Source organism: Panthera leo, chromosome C1 (genome assembly GCF_018350215.1).
Source record: "Panthera leo isolate Ple1 chromosome C1, P.leo_Ple1_pat1.1, whole genome shotgun sequence".
NCBI lineage: Eukaryota > Metazoa > Chordata > Mammalia > Carnivora > Felidae > Panthera > Panthera leo.
Genome location: NC_056686.1, coordinates 101,070,639 through 101,094,127, shown reverse-complemented (window position 1 = coordinate 101,094,127; position 23,489 = coordinate 101,070,639). Strand labels below are relative to the sequence as shown.

The 23,489-nt window shown below is 38.0% G+C and overlaps 1 long non-coding RNA gene across 1 annotated transcript in view; it reads right to left on the bottom strand.

Moving 5' to 3' along the window:
- LOC122227762 overlaps positions 1–22,726 on the bottom strand; it is an 82,611-nt gene extending 59,885 nt beyond the window's left edge. Inside the window, exon 1 of the long non-coding RNA XR_006206215.1 lies at positions 22,373–22,726. This is a non-coding gene — a long non-coding RNA (uncharacterized LOC122227762). The remainder of the gene's footprint in view (positions 1–22,372) is intronic.
- Between the last annotated feature and the right edge of the window lie 763 nt (positions 22,727–23,489).

The following is a 23,489-nucleotide window of genomic DNA, read 5'->3' as shown; positions in this document are numbered from 1 at the left end:
AATACATTGTTACTTATTATATTGGCTGGAAGGAACTGAGTCTTAGCTTTGTCATATACCGTATTTAAGATCACACCATTATCTGACATGAAGCACATTGGGCGGCAAAGCTCTGTTTCTGAGTCCAGCTGTCTAGATTTGTACCTCAGATCTGCTATGGTCTAAATGTATGATCTTGGGCAATTTACGTACACTCCCTCAGTCTCAGTTACTGCATTGTGTTGTTGAGTAGATTACATTACACAGCTTGGGCTGCACTAATCAGCTATGGCTGGGGGAATGGAGTGAAGAAACTTCAACATGGCTGTGGATAGCTCTCACCTAGGTTTGGGTAATGCCAGTTCACAGAAAAACAAGGAGGGAGGCGGGGCCAGCTTCATGGTTGTGTGACTCTTGCAGCCATGCAGGGTCTTAGGCTCGGAAGGGCCCCACCCTTGGTTTAATGTTGCCATCTTGAAATTCTTAATAATTTTTGAACGAAGGACCACCTCTGCATTTTCATTTTGCACTAGGCCTTGCAAATTATATAGTAGGAGGAGAGGTTATTGTGAGTGGAGCAGATACATCCTAAAGTAGCATTTTTTTGTTTTTTGTTTTTCAGCACTGACTGAACATAATACCCTGGGAGCTTCTAAAAAACAGATGACCAGGGGTGCCTGGGTGGCTCAGTCGGTTGGGCATCCGACTTCGGGTTCAGGTCATGATCTCGTGGTTCGTGAGTTCGAGTCCCGCGTAGGGCTCTGTGCTGACAGCTCTGAGCTTGGAGCCTGCTTCAGATTCTGTGTCTCCCTCTCTCTCTCTGCCCCTCCCTACTTGCACTCTGTCTCTCTTTCTCTTTCAAAAATAAGAACATTAAAAAAAAATTTAAAACACAGATGACCAGACCAATTAATTCAGGATCTCCAGAGATGAGGTACAACCCTGGGCATTTTTGAGAAACACTGTCTTAGATAGAAAAATTCCTACAATTCCATATACCACTGCTCTCTATTCCCCATTGTAAAACCTTAATTAGTCTCTCTATGACTAAGAAAGTATGAGCTTGGGATCCTCAGCCTGCTACTCATGGCTGTTTGCAATCTGGCTCCACATTCCATTTCAGTCTCAGAACTTAAACTTTTTTTTTGGTTCTCTACGCTCCACCCTAATTGGACATCTCACCGTTATGTGAATATTGCCTTTGTTCATGCCAAGCCCCCAACTGGAATGTCCTCTGCTTCCATCTACCTAAGCTGCTAAGACATTATTCAAATACAACCTCTTAAAAGTTTCTTAGATTTCTTCCTTTTCTGAATATTCCTAGGTAATTTTAAATAACATGTATATTCTTCTTTGGTTTATTTGTGTACATGTCTTACCTCTTCTATATGTTCCTTCAAGGGTACGTAATGTGTCTTACGAATTTTTATATCCCCCACAATGCCAAGAATGGTTCTAGGGGCTCAGCTGCTGTTTAAATATATACTTTAGTACATGAGTAACCAAGCCTTATTGCCCTCACCGACTAACCCATGCATTTTGTGTAATACCAGCAGGCTTAATCATCTATTTGCCAATAAAGATCAGTTGAGAATAGCAAAATCATGTCACTTTACTGAGACTGAAATCAAACCTTCAAATGACTCCAGTGGGTCTAAATTTTTTCAGTAATCAGAGTATGAGATGTTGCCTTGCAGTCCAAATGCCATTGGGTAAGTGAGCAAGAAATATTCAGCTTGACTGCATTATTTTTTTCTTTAATTTCAAAAAGTACATTAGTACCGAAAGATAATTAGAATAATTTCAGGGGCTCTGGGACTACTCAAAATTTCTTCCTTCATAATTTAAGAACATCTGAAGTTTTACTCCCTTCTTTTAAGTGAAGGGATTAACTGTTAAAATGCAGATATCCTTGTAAAGGAAGAGCCTTCTCTCCTCTAGGAGACTAGAACTGCCTGCTAATAGGGAATGTCCGGTTTTTGCCTCCTGATCTTTTTTTACCAGAATGATTTATTGACGTATAAGTATGATCTCTATCGCCCACTCCGATTAAAATATTTTATCATCTCCCTATTGCTCTGAAGACAAAGGCCACAATATAAATATCATGAGGGAGTGGAAGGATGAAGAAAGGTGAGGAAAAAAAACAGTAAAACCACTTAATGGTTTTGCCGAGTCTGAGACCTTTGGTTTAATCATTTGTTCTGCGTTTGCTTTTCTGAATCACATCAGCACAGCATGGGACTCCTAATTCAGGGATTCGTACACGAATGTTGTGAAAAACAACAACAAAAGTCTTCAAGGTATTCTACAGTGGCTCTAACATTCTGACAGAGAAAAATTAGATGGCAGAAGGACAGCTGTGAGATCCTGGGGTGCAAGGTCTGATTTCCAGCATATTATATGGCCAACCAAATATTCTCTTTGCAATAACAAAGTCAAATCATTTCCCTTGCTTATGTGTTGTTTTTCCATTGCATCATCTGTGTGGGAACCCAGTGACCCACAGAAAAGTTCCCAACGCATGCTGACTTCACCCAGGTGATGAAGCTAAGATGTAGTAAGAAAAATAACTAAGGTCTTAAAAACTATTCTTCGTAACAATTTCTTGGCTTCTGGCAGAAGCTGAAGTGGGACATTAAAAACATTATTCAGATAATTAATACTTTACTCTTATCCCTGCCATGCCCTAAGAATCTCTTTAATATTCTCCCCGCTCCCTCCCTTTCTCTCTCTTTCCCTCTCTCTCTCTCTCTCTCCACACACACACACACACACACACACACACACACAAGCAGTATATACAAAGCTATTTTTAAAGCTGTAAAAATTAAAAAAAAATTTTTTAATGTTTATTTATTTTTGAGAGAGGGAGAGAGACAGAGCATGAGTGGGGGAGGGACAGAAAGAGAAGGAGACACAGAATCCAAAGCAAGCTCCAGGCTCTGAGCTGTCAGCGCAGAGCCTGATGTGGGGCTCGAACTCAGACCGTGAGATCATGACCTGAGCCGAAGTCGGATGCTTAACTGATGGAACCACTCAGGTGCCCCAAAACTGTAAAAAATTTTAAATTACTAGATTTCATTAAAAACAATTTTTTTCAACATTTATTTATTTTTGAGAGACCGAGAGAGACAGAGCATGAGCAGGGGAGGGGTAGAGAGAGAGGGAGACACAGAATCCGAAGCAGGATCCAGGCTCCGAGCTGTCAGCACAGAGCCTGACATGGGCCTGACATGCAGCACAAACTGTTGAGATCATGACCTGAGCTGATCAGACACTTAACCAACTGAGCCACCCAGGTGGCCCTAGATTTCATTTTTTTAAGGGGAGCTTTCAGTTTACAAAAAAATTGTGCAGAGGTACAGAGAATTCCTGTATATCCTTTTTTTGTCCCTGCACAGTTTCCCTCTATTATTAACATCTTGCATTAGTGTGCTACAAATAGTGTGCTACAACTAATGAAACAATATCGATACTTTATTTTTGACTAAAGTCTATAGTTCACATGAGGGTATATTCTATGTTGTGTAGTTCTATGCATTTTGGCAAAAATAGAGTCATGTATCCCTCATGATAATAACATATAGAATAGTTGCACTGCTCTAAAAGTCGTTTGTGTTCCACATACTCCTTTCACCTGAAACTCTGGCAAAAAACCCAAACCAAACCAAAACACCCACAAAACTGATCATTTATTGTCTCCAGAGTTTTGTCTTTTCCAGAATGTTATATAATTCATTCTATCTAAAGAATTTCTTTGAACATTTCTTGCCAATGCAGCTCTGTTGGCAAGAGAGTCCCTCAGTTTTTGTTTGTCTGAGAAAGTATTTCTCCCTCACTGTTGAAGAATTTTGCTGGGAACCTAAAAAACTTCTGGGCAGTTTTTTTTCTTTTCAACACTTTACATATTTCACCATGCTCTTTTCTTGTTTGCATTATTTCCTAAAGCTGTGTCCAATATAATTCTTATTCCTTTATAAGTAGCTTTCTTTCTCTTGCTTCTTTCAAGATGTTTGTCTGATTTTCTGCCATTTGAATATGACATGCCTAGTTATAGATTTTTTTTTTTTTTTTTTTTGGTATTTATCCTGCTTGGTGTCCTCTAAATCTTCTGTATCTGTGATTTGGTGTGTATTACAAAATTTTAGAAATTTGGCCATTTTTAAATTTTTTATTAAAAGTTTTTTAATGTTTATTTATTTTTGAGAGAGAGAGAGTGTGAGGGGCAGAGGAGAGACACGGAATCCGAAGCAGGTTCCAGGCTCTGAGCTGTCAGCACAGAGCCCGACTCAGGGCTTGAACTCACAAACCATGAGATCATGACCTGAGCCGAAGTCGGACATTTAACCAACTGAACCACCCAGGCAACACAGCCATTCTTTTTTTTTTTCTTTTGAAATAAAATTTATTTGAGTGTATTTGATACACCATATTAGTTGTGGGTGTACAACATAGCTATTCAATGAGTTTATACATTATGCTATGCTCCCCACAAGTACAGCTTCCATCGGTCACCAATGCTGTATTATTGACTGTATTCCTTATTCTGTGCCTTTTATTTCTATGACTTACTCATTCCATAATTGGAAGCCTGTATCTCCTGCTCCCTTTCACTCACTTCCCCCCCCCCCCGGCAACCATTGCTTTGTTCTGTGTATTTACACATTTGATTCTCCTTTTTGATTATTCATTGTTTTTTAGATTCCAGGTATGAGGGAAATCATAATGGTATTTGTCTTTCTTACAGGACTTATTTCACTTAGCTTAATATTGTCTAGATCCATTCATGTTGTCTCAAATGGTATGCTCTCATCCTTTTTTTATGGCTGAATATTTTTCCACTGTGTGTGTGTATGTGCGTGTGCGTGTCTATCACTTCTTTATCCATTCATCTATTGATGGTTGCTCCCATATCATGGCTATTATAAATAATGTTATAATAGGGGCTCCTGGGTGGCTCAGTCGGTTGAGTGTCCAACTTCAGCTCAGGTCATGATCTCACAGTTCGTGAGTTCGAGCCCCGCGTTGGGCTCTGTGCTGACAGCTCAGAGCCTGGAGCCTACTTCGGATTCTGTGTCTCCCTCTCTCTCTCTCTCTGCCCCTCATGCTCTGTCTTAAAAATAAAACATTAAATTAAAAAAAAATAATGTTATAATAAACGTAGGGGTGCACATATTTTTTCAAATTAGTGTTTTTGTTTTCTCTGGGTAAATACCCAGTAGTGGTATTATTGGATCATATGATATTTATGTTTTTAATTTTATGAGAAAGCTCTATATTATTTTTCATAGTGGCTGTACCAACTTACATTCTCACCAGCAGTGTACAGATGCTCCTTTTTGTTCCATATCTTTGCCAGTACTTGTTACTTCTGTCCTTTTTTGATTGTAGCTATTCTGAAAGGAGTAAGGTGATGATATATCTCATTTTGATTTTCTATTTCCCTGATGATTACTGACATTGAACATCCTCTAATGTTCTGCTGGCCACCTGTATGTCTTCTCTGGAAAAATATTTATTCAAGTCCTCTGCCCATTAGAAAATCAAATTGATTGTTTGATGTTGAGTTGTGTAAGTTCTTTCTACATTTTAGTTATTAACCCCTTAACAGATATATCATTTGCAAATATCTTCTCCCATTTAGTAGGTTGCCTTTTTGTTTCATTGATGGTTTCCTTCATTGTGCAAAAATTTATTTTGATGTAGTCCCAATAGTTTATTTTTGCTTTTGTTTTCCTTGCATTAGGAGGTGTATCTAGAAAAATGTGGCTATGGTTGATGTCAGAGAGATTACTGCCTGTGTCCTCTTCTAGGATTTCTATGCTTTCAGGTCTCAAATTTGAGACTTTAATCCATTTTGAGTTAATTTTTCTGTATGGTGTGAGAAAGTAGTACAGTTTCACTCTTTCACGTGTAGCTGTCCAGTTTTCCCAGCACTATTTATTGAAGAGACTGTCTTTTCCCCATTGTATATTCTTGTCTCTTTTGTCATAGATTAATTGACCACAGAATCATGCATTTATTTCTGGACTCTGTATTTTGCTCCACTGATCTATGTGTCTATTTCTGTGCCAGTACCATACCGTTTTGCTTACTACACGTTTGTAGTATATCTTGAGATCTGGAATTGTGATACATACAGCTTTGTTTTTCCTTCTCAAGATTTCATTGGCTATTCAGCATCTTTTGTGGTTCCATGCAAATTTTGGTATTATTTGTTCTAGTTTTGTGAAAAATGCTGCTGGTATTTTGATAGAGATTGCATTGAATCTGTAGATTGTTTTGGGTAATATGGACATTTGAACAATATTAGTTGTTCCAATTCAGAAGCATGGACTATATTTACATTTGTTTGCATCATCTTCAATTTCTTTCATCAATGTTCTACAGTTTTCAGAGTACAGGTCTTTCACCTCTTTGGTTAATTTTATTCCTAAGTATTTTACTCTTTTTGGTGAAATTGTAAATGGAGTTGTTTTCTTAATTTCTCTTTCTGCTACTTTGTTTTTGGTGTATAGAAATGCCACCAACTTCTGGATATTCATTTTGTATGATGTAACTTTATTGAAATTATTTATTACTTCTAGTAGTGTTTTGGTGGACTCTAGGGTTTTCTACACGTAGTATACGTCATCTGTGAACAGTGACAGTTTAACTTCTTCTTTACCAATACAGATGCCTATAATTTCTTTTTCTTGACTGTTTTGGCTAGAATTTCCAGTATTATGTTGAATAAAATTGTCAAGAATGGCCATCCTTGTCTTATCTCTCGTTTTAGAATAAAAGCTCTCAGTTTTTCACCATTAAGATGTTAGCTGTTGGTTTTTCATATATGGCCTTTATTGTATTGAGGCATGTTCCCTCTAAACCCACTTTGTTGGGGTGCCCTTTGTTGGGGCTCAGTTGGTTAAGCATCTGACTCTTGACTTCAGTTCAGGTCATGATCTCATGGTTCATGGGATCGATCCTTGTGTCAGGCTCTGTGCTGACAGCATGGAGCCTGTTGGGATTCTCTCTCTCTGCCTCTCCCCTGGTCTTTCTCTCTCTCTCTCAACAAATAAACATGAAAAAAAAATAAAGCCACTTCATTGAGAGTGTTTTTATTGTGAATTGGTGTTGAATTCTGTCAAATGGTTTTTCTGCATCTATTATCATATAATTTTTATCCTTCACTTTGTTGATATAGCATATCATGATTGATTTGAAAATATTACACCATCTTTGCATCCCCAGAATAAATCTCCCTTGATCATGGTGAATGTTACTTTTAATGTATTGCTTAATCCAGTTTGCTAATATTTTGTTGAGCATTTTTGGTCTTAGCCATTATTTCTTCAAATATTTCTTTTTTCTCCCCCTCTCTTTCTTCTCCTTCCAGGATTCCTAGCTCTAGATATTTTAAGGTAAAGTTGTTTGAGAGTCAGAACAGTAATTTTAATGTTTTCTTATTTTCTTTCTCATTTTGTTATTCATTTCTGTGCAAAGATATAGTAATTTTTATTTGTTTCAATTTTTACTTTAAAATAAATTTCAACACTAATTTGGATGAGAAATTCATTAATTGGAGGAACTCCTAGGCTGTGCTATGGGATCTGAAATGGAAAGGTAGTATGCAACTAGGGGATAAGGATGAGATAGCCTTGAATTATATAGGAGACTGGAGTTTTGGACTAGACTGGACTGAATTTTTAATGGCTGAAAGTGACTGAAAAGCTGTGGGTTCTGCCCAATATGTTACTAAAAGACAGAAAATGGAAAAGATAAAAATCATTCCATATTAATTCTCCACCACTATAAAGCTGCTCAATACTGGTTTATTAAAATCAGAAAAAAGGAACTTGAGACAACACGTACTCATATGGATAAAGGGGGACATTACAACATTACATAATGATAAAATGAAATATCCCCCAACTACAATTATGAGCATATGTGCATCTAAAAAAGCATTGACACACATAGGTAAGAACTGATTAAATTACCAAAATCATAAAATTAATAGAGGGAAATTGTCATATGCCTTTCTGATTGATCAACTTTACATAACACAATTTACAAGCTGGATATAATCTCATAACCCAAGGAATAGAAATTACATATTTCTTTCAAAATTACATTCATTATTTATAAAACACACCAATCCAGAAAGGACATGTCTTGAAATTTCACATGTTCTTTGACCAGTATGTAATAAAATTAGAAACCAAAGAAAAGATACCCCCCCAAATTGGTGTGTTAAAAAATCACATGGAAAACTTAAGAGAACCACAGTTCTATATATTTAATACATTAAGAATAAAAAGTCATAGTGAATTAAAAATATTTGGAAGCTAAATGACAGAGCATTACTTACCAGAGCTTGCGGGACATACTTAAAATAGTATTGGCAGGCAGAATGTATAGCCTTAAAAGGACATATTAGAAAACAAAACAAAACAAAAAACACTGAAAACTAATAAACTGCTTAACTCATGAAGTAACCAAAAGAATTACAAATTTAAAGCAGTGGAAAGGAGAAAATGATAAGGATAAAAGAAAATAGTAATGCAAGAGCCAACAAATAAACAGTAGAGGTGATTCAGAAAAATAAAAGCTGATACTTGAAACAAACAGAAGAGACAAGCCTCAAAAGACAAACATAATATTAAGAATGAGTAGGGCTAGGGGCGCCTGGGTGGCTCAGTTTGTTAAGCAGTCAACTCTTGATTTTGGCTCAGGTCACGATCTCACAGTTCATGAGATGGAGCCGAGTTGGGCTCTGAGCTGACAGCACGGAGCCTGTTTGGGACTCTCTCTCTTTCTCTCTCTCTCTCTCTATTCATTTCCTGCTCACACTCTCTTAAAATAAATAAATAACCATCAAAAAAAAAAAAAAAAAAAAAAGAATGAGTAGGGCTACAGTGTATTATGCTAAGCAAAATAAGTCAGTCAGAGAAAGATAAATACCACGATTTCACTCATATGTGGAATTTAAGAAACAAAACAGAAACATAGGAGAAGGAAAACAAAAGAGGGAGACACACCATAAAAGAGACTCTTAAATACAGAGAACACACTGAGGGTTGCTGGAGGGGAGGGGGGTGGGGGTGGGGATAGGCTAAATGGGTGGTGGGTATTAAGAGGGGCACTTGTGATGAGCACTGGGTATTTTATGTAAGTGATGAATCACTAAATACTGCTCCTAAAACTAATATTACACTATATGCTAACTAACTAGAATTTAAATTAAAAATTGAAAAAATAAAAAAATGCAAAGGTTATAAAAGTCATAACAGACCTTCAAGAAAAAAATGAAGAATGTTCCAGATTGAACAATACTATAAAAACATGACAAATGGAACAACATGTGTTCCTGGATTGACTTGTTTGCTAAAAGGAGCTACTGAAACAGTTGGGAAAACATGAGTGTGATCCCTGGGAGAAGGATATAGAGAACTTCTTTTATTATTCTGACAACTTTTCCAGTGGAATTGTTTACCAAAAAAAATTCATAGATGATTCTCATGGTTAAGAAAAGAAAAAAAAGAAAAAAAAGAAAAAGAAAAAGAAAAAAAAGAATGAGTAGGATAACATGATCACACATAAAGTAGATAATGTTAATAATTTTAAAAATATATAATGCTATAAGCACTATATGTTCATAATTTGTAAAATGTGGATTAAACCAATTTATAGAAAATATGATTTAACAAAATTGATTCATGAAGAACTACAAAACCTTAATTATAGAGCAATCATTAAAGAAAAACTGAATCAATTTTAATTTAAGCCCCCCTTCCTGAAATAAAGCATTAAATTCAGAGGATTTTATAAACACATTTCACCAAACCTTTAGGAAATTCACAATTTTTATCTATATAACTTGTTTCAGTAGATAAAAAGTCTTGACAGAAAATACATTGATACCAAGTAGTATTAAATCTATGAAATGCAAAGATGGTTCACATCAGAAAACATACCAATTTAGATCAATACAATAACAGATTAAAGGGGGAAACCATACAATTATCTCAACAGAGGTAGGAAAAAGGATTAAAAATTCAACTTTGTGATGATAATTGGGGATGGGAGGGAACATTCCTAACCTGATAAAAGTAATCTACTCCAAACTTCAGCAAATACTTTACTTAAAAAATAAACATTTGAAACATTTCCATTAAAGTCAGTGTGCTACTTCTGCTTGTACCTCTGGATCCCCTCTCCACCCTTTTCTACTTAACTCTGTGCCCCAGGAGCCTAGAATTTACATCCATGTGCTCCCTTGCTCACTGGTTTTATTGCTATCAGCCAGTGGGGAACCCTAGATCTGAGATTGGAAAGAGAATCAAGTCAGAGTATTTGTTCCCCTGTTTTCTTCTAGGTGAAGTCATCCTAGGCTAGCTCTGTCCCTTACTGTAGGTCATTACTCTTATCATGGTAAAGTGTTTTATATGACTAAGTATTTTTGTACATGTATCATTTCATCTCTTCATGCACATACATATATACTTTACCTCAATACTTTCCTACTTATTCTAACTGGCCTTCATTTATAGCTAATTATTTAAGAACTATGAAACCAATTGTGTTCTCAGAATCCATGATCACATCTGACATATGCTGTATTTATTTATATATATGAGTTATCTACAAGTAACCATAGTGGCCAAATAGCCAGTATGATATATCTATATCATATAAATGATATTCATATCAGTGTAGGAACTAGCTAACTCCTGTTTTAACCATTCTGTAGTAAAATAAGTTCAAAAGTGTTGATGTATTTACACAAAAATAATATTTTTTTGCTTGGTTTTGTGATTTATTCTTAGCTCTATGTTTTTTCCCACCTTTTCTATTTCTGAGTTCTTAATACTATTTTTTTTTAATTTGTAATTTGTGCACCATCTCAAGTTTGTGCTGTTGGTCTTTTTGTCCATTTTTCTTTCTATTTTTTTCTATTTGTAATTTCAGTTCTAATTGTAGTCTCCCTTGGCAAAATTCTGTGCTCTGAGTTTAGCTTCATGCTCCTCCTGGGAAATTACTCAACGTTTTGCTCTAACAAGTCTTTGATACATATCACTCAACTGCTGATTTGTTGCTTGTAATTTCAAGTTCATCATTCTTGTGATTAAAAAATAATCCTGCGCTTCCTCCCCTACCTCTACTCTCACTGCATCTTGATTGTGAAGGCTGTAAGATCTCCAGTCAGAAGTTTCTAGAAGACTATTTTCCTCTAGAGCTTTGCTAATCAGAACTTTAGAAAACAAGTTCAATAGCTTACAGGACATTAATAGTTCTTGAGGGTTATATCTTAAAAATTGTTTATTCTGTAAATCAATTTGATAGTCCACATATAGCAGTATCTAGGTCTAGGATTTAGGACCACAGACTGTGTGTGGTGCTGCCAGGTTCAGTTTTCTAGAACCATGTTGATCCTCCATTCATCAATTCAGCTTTTCTTTAAAGGTTTAGGTACACCATAAAGGTCTCATGTAAACCAGAGCCATAAGGATGTTCTGTCAATTCCCAAATGGGTATTTACTCTTAACTGCTGGTGACCATGCTACTTACATTTTTCATACTAGAAGCTTTGACAGTAACACAGCCCTTTAGGGACCGCTACTGCTCTGTTGTCTTTAAAGTTCTCCATCAACTAATTTTCATTTCATCTATACTCATTTCCCATAAGACTCTGGTCCGAAAAAGTATTTTAACCAAATTCAGTAATCTCTGATTTTCCCATCCCAAGAATTCTCTCTACTGTATCTGATAATTCAACTGGATTGTGTTGTATACATATCCAGAATCCTCCGAATCATCCACTGTATATTTTCTTTTACATCCATATGAAAGGGTAAGAAAACATACAAGGATTAACTCTATCCATTCTCCAATCAGCCACCAGAATATTGGGTTATTTTTCTTTCAACAAGGATTTTTTCAACCATGTTTTTGACCAAAACAAATGAATGCTATTTCACTTTTTGCCTTTTTTTGGTAAAAGCAAAAATCCCCTTCAAATTTCTTCCAGTTAGCAAAGAACAGATAGTAATGTAGGGCTCTTTTAAAAGCGAATTGGTGAAATGTGAACTTTTGAAAAGCAGTGGATAATTTAACTGAAAGTTTGTGCCCTTTAATTGTCCTCTCCTTATTTCTCCTGACCCCCAGCCCTTGCAACCAGTTTTCTACTTAGTTTCTATGAGTTTAACTATTTTAGATTCCACACATAAATAATACCATGCAGTATTTGTCTTTGTCTCTCTGGCTTAATTTAGCTTAGCACAAAGCTCTCCAGGTTCATCTATGTTGTTACCAATGACAGGATTTCCTTCTTCTTCTGAAGGCCGAATAGTATTCTATTATATACGTATGTATCTGTTCATCCATCGATGGATACCTTAGGTTGTTTCCACACGATGGCTAATGTGAATGATGCTGCAGTGAACATGGAAATCCAAATATCTCTTCAAGAAAATGATTTTGTGTCCTTTGGCTATAGGCCCAAAACTGGGATTGCTGGATCATATGTTAGTTCTAGTTTTAATTTCTTGAGGAAACTTCATGCTATTTTCCATAGCGGCTGTACCAATTTACATTCCTACCAACAGTGCACAAGGGTTCATTCCCTTTTCTCCACATTCTTGCCAGTATTTTTTATCTCTTGTCTTTCTGATAACAGACATCCTAATAGGTGTGCATTGATCTCTCACTGTGGTTTTGATTTGCATTCCCTTGATGATTAGTGATATTGAGTACCTTTCCATGTGCTTGTTGACCATCTGTTGTCCTCTTCGGAAAAATGTCTTTTCAGGTACTTTGCCAATTTTTAATTGGGTTATTTATTCTTTTTGCTGTTCAGTTGTATGGATTCCTTATATATTTTGGATACACGTTTTGGATATATATTATCAGATATGTATGTTTTCTCCCATTTGGTAGGTTGCCTTTTCATTTTGCTGATGGTTTCCTTTGCTCTGCAGAAATGTTTTAGTTTTAGTTTGATGTGGTCCCACTTGTTTATTTTTGTTTTTGTTGTCTTTATTTTTGATGTCAAATCCAAATCAAAGTACTTCGTCTTGAGCAAGGAGCTGGCATGATATATCTATATCTATATTTATATCTATCTATATCTATATTTATATCTACACACACACACACACATATATATTTTTTTATATATCATGGCCAAGTTTATATTGTTAGTAGAACAGAAACTCACTGAAACTTCAAATGTTATGATCTCTTCTCCCTGTCACTCTGCCTCCAATTAACCATTTATTAATTTTTCTATTATTTCTTAAGCTTTTACTGAGTGTCATTACTGTTAGATTAGGTGCCATATACTAGAGATAGAAAGGACAAAGAAAATAGGTTCTGCTCTGGAGGAGCTGTCACATCAGTGAGAATGATATACAAATAAAAATTATACTTCTTTGTCTGTAAAGTACAATGATACTTACATACACAGAATGCTTCATGAATTCTCTTAGAATGAGGGAAAAGGCTTTCTTCTTGCCCACCAACTTTCCTTTATTATGACCATGACTTTGTAAAAATGCACATAGTGCTGAAGGGAATTAAAAACTTTGTCAGGTACCAAATACGAAGGTGATAATGTTTTAGTTTAGTTAGTGGAAGAAAGTAAAGTAATTTCTTTCCCCCAATTAAACTCAATGATAAATTTGGCTTTTGCTTTGAGTTAAATGGGAAGCTAATGCAGAGTTTGAGGGAAATGTTGCCTGAAGGAACACCAAGTAAAGGCTCCTGGAATAATTTAGGCAAGCGAGTATGGTGGTTTCAACTAGGTGATGGCAATTACAACGATGAGAAGTGGTCAGATCCTGGACATATTTTGGAGGTGGAACCAACAGGATTTGGTTAGTGGAAAGCAGGATGTAAATGAAAAAGAAGAGGAGAAGATGACCCCTTGTTTTTTGGCCTCAGCCACTAGGCAAATAATGTTCTATCAACAGATTTGGGTATGGCTAAAGATAGAAGTTGTTTGGGGAGAAGGTGTATTGAGTCTGGAGTGTCTATTAGTCATTCAAGAAGAGATGTTAAGTAGGTGCTTGTCATGTATGAGTTTGGAGTTCGGGGGGAGAGGTCTAGGTTGGAGAGGCATGTTTGGGAGTTGACAGCATACAGGAAATATTTAAAATAATGAGACTGGATTAGATCACCAAGAGATATAATCATGTTTAAGTTATGGCCAAATCAATTTGAGTAAACTAAACAGGATGAGACCAAAACATTTGAGCTATTTCATGTACCATAACCACATAGATATCGAATACAGTGACAAAGTTCTGTTATGAATCCTCTTAAACAGGTACAATTCTTAAATATGTATTAAACTATTTACTCTACTAGGTTAAAATATGGTGTTAATGAGTCTAGGTCTAATCTTCATTCAGTCTGGTTTGATTCTGTTAGTAGGACAATTTTTCTCATGCAGAGGAAAATGTCCTAATACCATAGACTGTGTTTTCCTTTCTAGTCAGCTTTATAAATATGTGCTATTAGTTACAAGGAGGTGGGATATAGTTCAGTGGCAACTCATGAATAATCTGCCTAAGGAGAAAGTCATTTACCAATACAACCATTTTTATAAAGTCAACTGAAAAACTGAAGTAATTATAATCAGGATTACTAAGTTATCTAAAATTTTTTAGATAAAAAGTAGTTTGAAGCATGACTTATTTGGACAGTTATGTGTACATGTATATGCCCTTTATCCTTTTTTACAAAGATCATCTACTTTGTAAAGTAGATGTCTACCTTGTAAAAAGATAAAATGGTTGTAAATTATTTTTCCCATGTTTCTCATTTTCCAAAATAAATATTTCAGCATAAAGTATATTTTCTGATGATTTGTGAAAACATGTGAGTGGAAAAGAGACTCTTAGAATTTTTTCACACCACTTACAAATCTAGTTAAGTGTATCCCATCTTTCCTGCTAGTTTTTTTTTTAAGTTAATTGTTTTAACTTTTTTTTTTATAAAAAAGTTTTTATATAAAACTTTTTATATAAAAAGTTTTTTTTTATAAAACTTTTTTAATAAAAGTTAAGATATTTTACAACTCCCTGCTTAGACATAACTCAATATTCCTAGACAAGTATTGTTTTGCCAGTTATTATTTCTCCTCTAAGGTAAAACTGTGACTTGCTAATGCTGATCACTATTGGGAAAGGAGGGCTCTGTCTTCCTCCTCTTCCTATTTCTACAGAGAAGGGGTTCTCTCTACTTCCCATGCCTGCAGGGGGAGGTATAGGAGTGAGGACTTCTGCTTCTTCTCCACCTCCCCCCACTGTCTCCTCCCTCCAGGAGAGGAAGAGCTGATCTGATTGTTCAGATACTGGCATTCATTGGACCACATGAAAAATCCAAAATCTAGAAACCAGTTCCACCCTTTCTTTCCAATGCCTGCTTCATGGAACAGTCAATAAGAGCTGGCAATTACAATGTAATCTGGTTCTTGCAGATGTCTCTCAGCTAGCAGCTTGGAGGTAGACAGGAGTGACAGGATTTAGGCATCAAATCCCACCATAAAGTCAGAGTCTCTTCCAAATTATACATTTTAAGAAACAATTTAGATGAATCACTTTTCCTCATTGTTTTTCTTCCTTGATTATAAAGGACAGGCCCTAAACCACAATATGCTATTGGAATATGAGGACAACCAGTGAAAGGATTTGGCCTCGCTAACCTGTGATGGCTGTGACTGAAAGAGAAGAGCAAGAAGTAGACAAGTGATGAATAATAAAATTCTGGTATCACTTTTGCCAACAAACTTTTTGCTTTAAGATGGAACAGAGGTGACCTGGGTCAGTTCTCATTACATTACATCCTGAGTAAGTTAAAAATCTAGCTAAGTAACTAGAGTAAGTATGTATTTCTTCTATTGCTTTTTTCCTTTGCATTTGGTTTATTACTAAATGATAATAACTTTAAATGTACCATTTATTCAGATATATAGCTTTTATTTCATTTCTGCTTGTTGACATTCTACTCAACTGATAGTGCCACTTCAAAAATTAAAATCCTTCAGAAGTGCCTCATATCTTTTAAAATAAAATGAAAACTTCTTAATTTAGGCACTCTTGGCCCTTCCTGATCAGATCCTGCATATTTTCCTCACATCCAGCTAGAGGGAGTATTTCAAAACCAGTTCAGACAGCATCAAATGTCTCAGAAGTTATCTTTTTCCATGTCCTTCCTCTTACTCACCTGCTCAGGTTGTTTTGTTTTTTGTTTTTATTGGCTCCCTTTTTTCCACAGGTCATTATTGCCCAGGGCTCCCTATCTTTGGCTCTGTAATTGGGCCTAGTGTCTACTTATAGCTGTTCTGTTATTTTTTAAAGGCTAGTTTATTTATTTAAATGTTTATTTTTGAGAGAGAGCACTTGGGGGAGGGGCAGAGAGAGAGGGAGACAGAGGATCTGAAGAGGGCTCTGCGCTGACAGCAGAGAACCCAATGCAGGGCTCAAACTCACAAACCTCGGGATTATGACCTGAGTCGAAGTCAGATGCTTAACCGGCTGAGCCACCCAGATGTCCCTACAGACTAGTTTAGATTCTCTTCTCTGGCTTATGAACCTTGCTCCTCTGCTTGATCCTGAGTATTGGACTTGTTTCTTTGTCTTGCTTTCATTCAGCATTTCCAATAATTCTCTCCACAGCAAATCCTCTTCCCCCGCTCCTCCTGCCTACTTCATATCTCCCCCTGCTTTCTGGCAAAAGGAGTGGAATCAGGTAAGCATGGAATTTTTAAAAAGTGAGTTCTTTGGAAGATCTTAATATCTGGTGCCATCAGCCTATGCACTTATATAAGACCTACCAAGAATAATGGATATGGGTCCTTTGTCCAGGATTTCTCTTTTCTGGACAGAGCTGGAAATACACAGAACAAACTCTTACTTTATACTACCTTTACACTAACCTCCCTGCTGACCAACTCCTGGATGTTAGCACCTCCATTTTTCATGATACAAGATACAATACAGTTGATGAGGCTGTAATTTAGACATGATAGTCTGGATCCTGAGGTCATACACTGTTTACTTTAATTATAATTATAATATGGGTTTCTGGAAGGCTCTCTATTATCCATATATGCACTGCTTTATAGGTAGCCTTTAGAAAATTCTTTTTTGGTAATTTTATATAAAAGGAATAATCCATTGGTAAACTTTAAAGGTTTTCGTTATCTTCTTAGTTCCCACTGCTCAGACATACTAAAATACTCCTGAGAATTAATATCATTCTTGTTATTGTATAATATTATAGCTAGATAGTAGTGAGAATGAGCACACCGTTATTTAATATAAAAACAGAGAAAAAAAGAACAATTTGCCTTGAGGGATATATTCAATGATTGACACAGCGGTTGCTGCTTTCGATAGCTTGTGACTTATTAATATTATAGCTAGATACTAGTGAGAATGAGCATACCATTATTTAATATAAAAACAGAGAAAAAAGAACAATTTGGCTTGAGGGATATATTCAATGATTGACACAGCGGTTGCTGCTTTCGATAGTTTTGTGACTTTAAAATAAAACTGCCAACATTTGTTCTCAGCTTGCTCTCTCCAACAGCTCCTGCCCTGGCTCCATCCCATAATTGTTCAAAAGGGGCTTCATAAATAAGTGTTGTGTAATGGCACTGGTATGTGTTTGGGGACCGTAGGATATTATTTCTTAACTGCGCACTATATTTCACGGCAGACTTTGATTTTTAGAAAAGCAGTGACCCCAGTGAAGTAGCTCCCCAAAGCAGCTCTGATTATTCTAGACTTGGCACAGCTTACTGCAAGACCTCAGTGTGAGAACCAAGAGGTGAGCTCACAGAATTGGCTAGCAGGTGGCTCCTGAGCTGTGCGGGATGACAATGGAGATGCAGACTAATGCCTGTGGCTGGGGTAGGGTGGAGAGGAGGAATAGCTCACTTCTAGAAAAATGGAAGCAGTAAATAGCCACGTGTCTTTTCCAGCAGCACTAACTTTCTGGAGCTTATGAAATCATCGGAATGAAAAACAAAACAAAGTCTATAAAAGCAACAAAACCATGGAGGAGCCAAACTAACTTTCCAGTCACAAACAGGTCAATTTGAGGCAGTTGGCCTAGACCTCAAGCAGTTCCCAGTAGCTCCAATTAACTGCTTCTCTTTTCCCAACTCTTAAAAGATCTAATAGTTTTTCTGAAAAAGGTAGGGCAACAGAGAAAAGAAAACTTAAGTACTGTTCACTAAGTACTTGTTTATGAATTTTGTCCCCAAACTTCAGTCTAAGATCAAGAGGGTGACTTAATTTCCTCATCCCCACTTCTCCCAGGTTAATGGACCATATTTTGGACAGTGGGGATGGGGTATGGAAAAAAGAAGTCTATATTTTCAGTTGCTTTTTTCTATCTATATCTTCCCTAAAAAGTGATTATTAAAAATTCAACAGGAGATTATTTAACTTTAGAACTATGTTTAGGTTTGGTATAGCGTTATCTGCATGTGCCAGCAAAACTAAATGAAGGCCAAATGCTCACCAGCCTCATTACTAAACACAGCAACACGTTACTAGGCTCTCTTTTCCTGGCTGAGACTTCACCCAGCATCTAACACGTTGCCTTTGGCACATAGGTGGAGAGACTGTGAAATTTGAGCATAATTGACTCTCAGTCTGTGAGTCTCATTTTCTTGGCTCTGTCCCATAGGCACCCCACTCTCATCTACTGCCCCTCCATCACTCTACTAAACTTACCACCATCTCTCTACATATTAGAGTTTCTGTAAATTCACACTTTCCATCTTAACAGCCAGGATATACAAATACTTTCCAATTGACACTAATCTTAGACATTTTCTTTTAAAGAACTGGATGGAAGGAGTAAAAGTTGCAAAGACTGAAGCTTAAGATGTTTAAAATTTAAATGGGATAAAGATCAATTTCCTTCCAACTGTGTAACTCTCACTACCATAGTAGTGGCTGGCTTTTTGATACACCCTATTTGCACGCTGGGGCTCATAGTATTTGAAATTACCAGGGGCTTGTTCTGGAGTCGGGATGATGTCTGAACCTGGTGAACTACCTGGATATGTGAAATGGTATCAGGGATTTCTTGGAGACCTCCACGTCGAAAACCCAGGTTAAATACATTCTCCGTTGGCTTTCCACGTCCAGTTCTAAGCAGATCAAAATGTTTGCTAATGGGACATTTTCATCAAAGATGGCTACAGAATCTGGGATCGGGTTATATTTGGGGCTGACTCAAATATATTTTCAGGTCTTAATATTTTGGCTCAAACTCCTACTCAGAAATGGTAAAAAAAAACCCTCCAAAAATGCACCCTATTGGGTGTACCCTATTAGGGAACACTGCATGGTGTAGAAAGAAATCAATTCTAAAGAGAATAAAAATCAACACATACCATGAGATATCCAGTAAACAGAAGTTACAATGTCCTATAGCATCCCCAATTGCTGGGTGATCCGTAGGAAGTATTATTTCTCCCCTTAACTACAGTCACTAGAGGATAAATTCTCATATTTTCGGATCAGATCACTGGTTTAGCCTTGCTCTCAACTTCATGGTTTTTGATGGAATTCTTCTGCTGTGAGGGCTCCTACTGGAATTTCTGATGATGCCAGCTCTACTGCATATTTATGCAGTATGCAGTGTCTCAGGGCTCCACCAAGGGGTGAATCCAGTGCTCTCCCCCAAGCAGCATGCAATCCCTATTAGGAGGGTAAATAACTCTCCCTGGACACTCTGAAGCTCACCATGGAAATTTCCCGTTTCCTCGAGTTGTTAGCAATTCCTTTTCTCTTTCCTTTTTTAATGTTGCCTATCTCTATAGACCTAATATCCTCTTTATTTTTTTTTAATTTTTTAATGTTTGTTTATTTTTGAGAGAGAGAGAGAGAGAGAGAGAGAGAGAGCGAGCGCATGAGCAGGGGAGGGGCAGAGAAAGAGGGAGACACAGAATCGGAAGCAAGCTCCAGGCTCTGAGCTGACAGCATTGAGCCTTATGTGGGGCTTGAACTCACGACCTGTGAGATCATGACCTGAGCCAAAGTCAGATGTTTAAACTGACTAAGTCACCCAAGTGCCCTCCCCTCCCCCACTGTTGTCCACTTTAGATACTGTCCCCTAAACTCAGTTTTCCATCCTCTAAGGGATATTGCCTTGACCTCCAGATCACTGATGTAAGTAGCTCATATCTTCTTTCTCTCTCCTCAGTTGACATTTGGAGATGTTATTTGACCTGTTCAGTAAATTTCTTGTTTTGGAGATATAAATTTGACCAACTCTGTACTAAAGATTTCCAAATATATTTCTCTAGCTAAATCTCTCCCAGTACTCCAGGTTCATATATTTTATATAGCAGATGCTATCACTGTCTCACTCATATCACCTTGGTATTTATCCTCTATATGGTGAAGGCTACTTAGTAGTAAGAAACACCTACTACTCTCCACACCTTTTTTTTGGTGGGGGGAAGGTCTGCAAGAGAATGTGCATCCTAGGGTAAGCTAGCAGTGCTGCAGAGCTGGGAGAGTTAACAGCTCCAGAAATGGCTCTCAAACAGTGCTGGTGGAGATTTGGTGGCTAACAATCCCAGCGTCTAACCAGTAGGTTGTGGTAACTCCAAGGTATATTCTATACCATCTTCTAAAGTTTTACCAGTGGTGCTAAACTTTAAATCCCCTGACTTTGGTGGTTATAACTGGCTCAACAAAGCACATTTTATAGGTTTCCTTACTTTTCCTTCATCACTTTCCCATTAACCTTTTGGTGTTTTCCAGGACCACTTCCAAAATATACTACTTGCATTTGAATTCTTATCTCAAGAGGCTATTTATGTGCTAACCCAAAGTCAGGCATCTAGCAAACTACAGGACTTTTTTAAAAATAGTTTTTAAAAAATGTTTATTTTTCAGAAAGAGAGAGAGAGAGAGAGCGAGCACACAGGGGAGGGGCAGAGAGAGACACAGAGGATTCGAAGCGGGCTCCAAGCTGACAACACAGAGCCCAACTTGGGGCCCCAACCCATGAGCCTCGAGATCATGACCTGAGTTAAAGTCAGATGCTTAACCAACTGAGTCACCCAGGTACTTCGCAAACTAGAAGACTTTTTAACCTGGCTATTTCACTGACAGATATCTCAAGAATAATTCATTCAAAACAATTTTATATTCTAGTGTCAATCTGTTCTTCCTCTTCTATGCTCAATTCTCCACCCACCAAGTTACCCAAACCCAAACTTGCTCAAGGCCATTCTGTCACAAACCTGTTAACTCTACCTCGATAATATTTTTTCAACTCTGTCCCTTCCTCTTCATCCCTACTACTGCTGGTCCATGGTAGTTCTTATCATCTCTTACCTGTGCTGTTCTCCCTGCCTCCAGTCTCATTTTTAGAAATGAAGCAGAGGAGAATTTAGAATGACTTCCAGGCCTTTGGTGATTATAAGAAAAGCAATACAGAATAGGGAGAAGGCTTAGAAGGAACATTGTTGCAATTGTTTTCATGTATTTTTAGTTTGAAGAGTCTGTAAGCCACAGTGGATAATGGGCCAGGAGATCCTGGACACCATCTTGTTTAGGAAATATATGTCTATATTTGAAATCATAAAAATTTAGGAGATCATCCAGGAAAAGCATGCAGAATGAAAAAAGAGCTAAAGGCAAAATCTGAGGAATATTAACTTTTAAAGGTAAACAGAAGAACAAGATCTTGCAAGGTGTAACTAAGAAAGAACAATATGGAAAACTTGAGTGAAACCACGTTTAAGGGGGGAAACCAAGATGTTACAAAAGCCAGAAAAGTGAGCTAGAAAACTTTACTCGGTATGAACTTCTCAATGAAACTGTCCCTTACTATCCTATTTAAAATAGTGTCCTTCTCCCCACTATCTAGAACTTCCCATGCCTCTTCTCTGTTTTATTTTTCCAAAGTACTTTTTACCATAAAATTTCTAAATATTTTTATTTCTTCATTTTAAACATCTTCACAGAGCTATAATTGATATACCAAACAAACAACCAAAACTGAAACAACCACAACCCTGCACTTTGATTCAATGTATACAACAGGGTGAATTTGAAAACATGCATACACCTGAGAAAACATCACCACAAAGTAATAGTCATATTCATCATCTCCAAGCGTTCCTTGTGCCCTTCTGGTTTTTGTTTTGTTTCTGTTGGGAGCACCTAACATTAGATCGACCCTCTTACCAACTTTGGAAGTGGGCAATGTAGTATTAAGTATAGGCAATATGTTGTAGAGCAGTGCTCTCGAACTGTGATTTTACGCCTAATGAACAAAGCAATTCCTCATTTAACCAACCCCACACCCTGGCAACCACCATTCTATTTTCTGGTTCTATGAGTTTCATCATTTTAGATACCTGATGTAAGCGGAATCATGCAGTATTTGTCCTTCCGTAATTGGCTTATTCACTTGGCACGATGTCCTCCAGGTTCCTCAACGTATTGTCACAAAACGGGATAATTTCCTCCTGTTATCAGGCTGAATAATATTCCACTGTTCGGGTATATCGCACACACAAAGGACGAGTGGCTTGAGCACCAGCTTCTTCCGCTACCAAAGCACCCTGCGGAGGTGCGGCTTTGGTCAGAGGCTAGCGAAAGCAGACACGTAGGGGGAGTGAATGTGCCAGCCCAGAGGTTGGGTCTAGGGGGTGGCCTGCCACTGAGTGGCCTGGGGGGCCTCGGGTCCTGGCACCTTCCGTGGAGCTGGGGTGAGTGAAAAGCCTGGGTTCCGGGTAGCGGGCCCAGCTGTGCGCCAGGCGGGAAGCATGGGTTGGCGGGTGCCTGCCTGCGACCGGGATCAGGGTTCGCGGGGTCTCATGGGAGGTGGGGCTACGGGAGCCGGCCAGGGCCAGGAGTGGCTGGGCGCTAGACTGCCACTGGAGCTTGCGTTAGCAGGAGCACGCTAGGAACCTCGTGCTCCTTAGAGCCACCCCTGCTGCGAGAGCCACGGGGGCACTGTGGTGAGCTGGGGAGTTTGGGTCCCAGGAGCCGCTAGTAGCCTGTTTCTACAGGAGTTGCTGCCAGTCGGTGGGCTGGGAGCCTGGGGCCTCAGGAACTGCCTGGGGCCATGGCTGCTGGCACGTGCTAGGGGTGGATAGGCCTGGGTTCGCAGCAGCCTGTTAGGGTGCCACGTAGGGTGGGGGTAGTTGGTGTCGCGCTGGGGCCTCCTGCAGTGAGTCGGAAGGTCACCTTGTTCTCCTTACACAGGAAGCTTATCTCTTCCGTTGGGCTCCTGCACTGGAGTGGAGGGGGAGGGCTGATGGGTGTAGAGTGTGTGTATCTTACCCACCTCAAGGCACTTTATTTTTTATTTTTATTTTTATTTTTTCAACGTTTTTTATTTATTTTTGGGACAGAGAGAGACAGAGCATGAACGGGGGAGGGGCAGAGAGAGAGGGAGACACAGAATCCGAAACAGGCTCCAGGCTCCGAGCCATCAGCCCAGAGCCTGACGCGGGGCTCGAACTCACG